Raw genomic sequence first — 4,881 nt, 5'->3', positions numbered from 1 at the left:
AATAAAATGTTAACTCCTGCTCTTTTTACAGGTCATGACTACCTTACTATTAGTTTCTAACTAATCTCTTTTATCCTTACATAAAAGCGATTTATGGAGGATATGGGAGCAGCACGATCATCCCTAAGCTTTAGACCTAGCGGTGTTAAATTAACTAACAAAGGTCTCAAGGTTCTGGAGTAAAAGGCAAAGAATTCTTAAATCAGAATGCAGGACAATAGCTCACAGACTCTAGGATCTTGAAATATGAGACAATCTTAATAGAACAGGATGACCTTGTGTTAGTCATAGAGAGTTGCTTGAATCCAGCTGCATTTCTGTGGTGGAGAGAAGGGGGTGGCCCCTGGCAATCCAGAACACGACTGCCTTGATATTACTGAATATCAGACTAAAGTGCGAATGAACTTAAGAAACGTACCGTTGCATGTGAGAGCTCGGTTGTTTATCGACGGGTCCACCTGGATGATTGAGGGTAAAAGGCACAATGGATATGCTGTAGTAGACGGTTTGGAGGGAAGTATTATTGAGGCTGGTCAGCCCAAACTTGTGAACTCTATGCCCTAGAAAGAGCTCCCAGAACCTTAGAAAACAAAAAAAGGAACAATATGTACAGATTCCAATTATGCATTTGGAGTGGTACATACTTTCGAAAAAAAAAATTGGCAAGAAAGAGGACTGATAAATAGCAGAGGAAAAGAACTAGCTCCTGAGGAATTGATAAAACAAGTGCTGGAATCTTTGTTATGCCCGAGAGAAATAATAGTAGTTCATATAAATGGACATCAGAAGGTGAATGACCTGGAGTAAGGGGAAATAGACTGGTCAAAGAGGTAGTTAAAGAAGTGACCCCGAATCCACAAGGAGCAGTGATATACTCCCTAATACCTGCAATTTCTGATCTTCAGAGAGCCCCGTTGTTTACTACAAAGGGGGGAAAGGGACTAAAAGATTTAGAGGCTGCAAAGACAGCAGATGGAGCAGCCTTATAGTAGTTAGTACTCCACCCCCCCCCACCCCACCCATTAAGTCAGAACTGTGTTAAACCAAAAGGCAGGAAGATGGTTGACGAGGCCATCCTGATGGAAAAAGATGACCTGGTGTTACTAACAGACACCTGTCTAAACCCAGCTACCTTCTTATGGAAGGGAGAACCCCGAGACAAACTAGACTTAGAACATGACTGTTTAGATATCATAGAGTATCAAACCAAAATTAGACAGGACCTGAGAGATCTACCTTTACATGATGGGGATAGATTGTTTATAGATGGATCATCGAGAGTAGTGGAAGGAAAAAGACACAATGGATATGCAGTAGTGGACGGTAACAAAAACTAAACAGTGGAGGCAGACCGGCTGCCTAACACATGGTCAGCCTAGACCTGTGAATTGTACGCATTAAATCAAGCTTTAAAACACTTAGAAAATCGGGATGGGACAATTTACACTGATTCTAAGTAGGTATAAAATAATAAGGGAAGGGCTCAAAGGAATAAGGAACCCAGGGGTGAGACCTTCCAATGTATACAGCTGGATTACACCGAACTACCCCCAGTGGGAAAACAGAAGTACCTGTTGGTCCTCGTAGACCACTTAACCAGGTGGGTGGAAGTTTTCCCAATATCATTAGCCACCTCAAAAGGAGTGGTAAAAACCCTCCTTGAATATATCATCCCATGATATGGAATAGTGGAAAGTATAGATTCGGACCAAGGTAGCCATTTTACTTCCAAAGATCTTACAAGGATTAATGGCAGGATTAGAGATCTCTCGGGAATTCCACACCCCTTGGCACCCACCCTCCTCTGGGCAGATGGAACGAATGAATCAAATCTTAAAGAAGCATTTATCTAAGCTAGTCCTAGAGACTCGATTACCATGGACAAAATGTTTACCTATCGCATTGCTATGCATTAGGACTGTTCCTAGACATGATATAGGCCTCTCTCCTTATAAGATGATGTTTGGATTACCCTTCTTGGGTGAAAGAGCGGAGTTACCAACTGTAGAGTTCAATGATAAGTTTTTAAAGAACTACATTGTGGCGCTCAGCTATTCTTTGTCTGGCTTTAGGAAGAAGGGTCTGTTGATCCAGATACCTCCACTTGATTTCGACAACCGGGTGATTGGGTCCTGATCAAGACCTGGAAAGATACCAAACTCCACCCAAGCTGGGAGGGACCAATCCTAACCCTCCTGACTACTGAGACAGCTATCCGGACTGCTGAGAAAGGGTGGAGTCATCACACTCGCGTCAAAGGTCCTGTGAATGCCCCATTGGCGGAGTGGCACGCTCAACCTACAGACAACCCTCTGAAAATTAAGCTGAGAAAGAGGGAATGAACTAAGATAAAAGACTCTTTTAATGTTTTATGATATACATTGTATTGATTGTAAGGGTTGCGTCGACTCACCTCTCCCTGGCGCCTAAAAAGATTAAGATAGGGCGATAGGCAGGGTTCAAAGATGAATGGGTACTGGTATAGTATTATAATGTTAGTAGTACTAACAGTTCAAGGAAACGGGAAAAATCACTTTACTACACTATGCCAAAATTATGCCAAACAAGAGAGACTTGCCAACTGTTGGGTCTGTGCAGAAATTCCACATCATGGCGAATCTGGAATCCCCACCTCGGTAATACCGCTCACTAAAGAGGAAGGATATGATGTACAACAATTTGACTCGGGGGAAAATTGCAAACTTGGAAAGAAGGGGACGTGGAGTATAGATGAGCAGAGATGGAATGGTAAGAAAGATTGGGTAATGTCGGGATCGGAAGAGGTGACCTCAGGTAGCTCAAAAAGTATAATTGTGTCGTACTTTGAAATCTCTTCACTTCAATTGCTTTCTGGAAATGGGGTCCTTTCTTGCAAGATTGTAGAATAAATTGTCTTGTTTCCAGCTTTGGTGGTCTCATCTAATTTTATTGAGTTTGTTTCTTACAATACTGATGCAAAATATTCATTTAGTATCTCCCCCATTTTATGTAGCTCCACACAAAGGCTGCCTTGCTGATCTTTGAGGGGCCCTATTCTCTCCCTATTTAACCTTTTGACCTTAATATATTTGTCAAACCCCTTTGGATTCTCCTTAATACTATTTGCCAAAGCTATCTCAAGTCCCCATTTTGCCTTCCTGATTTCCTTCTTAAGTATACTCCTACTTTCTTTGTCCTCTTCTCAGGATTCACTCGATCTAACCTGACATATGCTTCCTTCTTTTTCTTAACCAAACCCTCAATTTCTTTAGTCAATCTAGCATTCCCTATACCTATCAGCCTTCCATTTCACCCTTACAGGGATATACTTTCTCTGGATTCTTGTTATCTCATTTCTGAAGGCTTCCCATTTTCCAGCTGTCCCTTTACCTGCGAACATCCGCCTCCAATCAGCTTTCGAAAGTTCTTGCCTAATACCATCAAAATTGGCCTTTCTCCAATTTAGAACTTCAACTTTTAGATCTGGTCTATCCTTTTCCATCACTATTTTGAAACGAAAAGAATTATGGTCGCTGGCCCCAAAGTGCTCCTCCACTGACACCACAGTCACCTGCCTCGCCTTATTTCCCAAGAGTCGGTCAAGTTTTGCACCTTTTCCAGTAGGTACATCCACATTCTGAATCAGAAAATTGTCTTGTACACACTTAAGAAATTCCTCTCCATCTAAACCTTTAACACTATGGCAATCCCAGTTGATGTTTGGAAAGTTAAAATCCCCTACCATTACTACCCTATTATTCTTACAGATAGCTGAGATCTCCTTACAAGTTTGTTTCTCAATTTCCCTCTGACTCTTGGGGTGGGGGGGGAGGTCTATAATACAATCCCAATAAGGTGATCATCCCTTTCTTATTTCTCAGTTCCACTCAAATAACTTCCCTGGATGTATTTCCAGGAATATCCTCCCTTAGCACAGCTGTAATGCTATACCTTACTTTGCCACTCCCCTTTCTCTCTTGCCTCCCTTTCTATCCTTCCTGTCGCATTTGTATCATGGAATATTCAGCTGCCAGTCGTGCCCATCCCTGAGCCATGTTTCCGTAATTACTAAAATATCCCAGTCCCATGTTCCTAACAATGCCCTGAGTTCATCTTCCTTCCGTGTTAGTCCCCTTGCATTGAAATAAATGCAGTTTAATTTATTAGTCCTACCTTGTCCCTGCACTTGGAGTTTTGGGTACAGTTTTGGTCTCCTTGCTGTAGGAAGGATGTTATTAAACTAGAAAGAATGCAGAAGGCTTTCACAAGGATGTTGCCTGGACTCAATGGTCTGAGTTATAGAGAAAGATTGGACACATGTCGACTTTTTTTCTTTAGACCGAAGGAGACGGAGTGAGGGGGGAATCTTACAGAAGTGAATAAGTTCATGAGAGGCATGGATAGGGTGAATGTACTCAGTCTTTTACCCAGGGTTGCAGAATCAAGGAAGAGAGGACATCAGTTTCCAGATAGCTGGAAAAGATTAAAAAGGGGCAAGGATTTTACAGAGAGGGTGGATTGCATACAGAATACGCTGACATCGAAGTGGTTGTGACAGGTGCATTAACAGCATTTCAAAGAAATTTGGAGAAATAGGAAAGGTTTAGAAGGATATGGGCCAAGTGCAGGGAAATGAAGTTAGCATGGATAGACCATTTGGGGTTGGCATGGACCAGTTTGGACTGAAGGGCCTCTCTCTAGGGTGTAGGACTCTATCAATCTCTGACTCTAAGACCCGAAATAAGGTAGCAATGACTGAAAGTCCAGAGTAAAAGTAGGATAATTTCCAGGTAGCTAAAACTCCATTGACTTGAAATAGTGAATTTTAAAACAATCCAGACGAAGTTGGAATGCAAGGGAAAAGGATATATATTCTGGAGAAATTGACAATTACAACCTTAA

Source organism: Chiloscyllium plagiosum, unplaced genomic scaffold, assembly GCF_037043375.1.
Source record: "Chiloscyllium plagiosum isolate Xiang-an unplaced genomic scaffold, Cpla_swu_hap1 HiC_scaffold_35, whole genome shotgun sequence".
Classification (NCBI taxonomy): Eukaryota; Metazoa; Chordata; class Chondrichthyes; order Orectolobiformes; family Hemiscylliidae; genus Chiloscyllium; species Chiloscyllium plagiosum.
The sequence above is the reverse complement of the archived record's forward strand: the minus strand, read 5'-3'. Positions refer to the sequence as shown.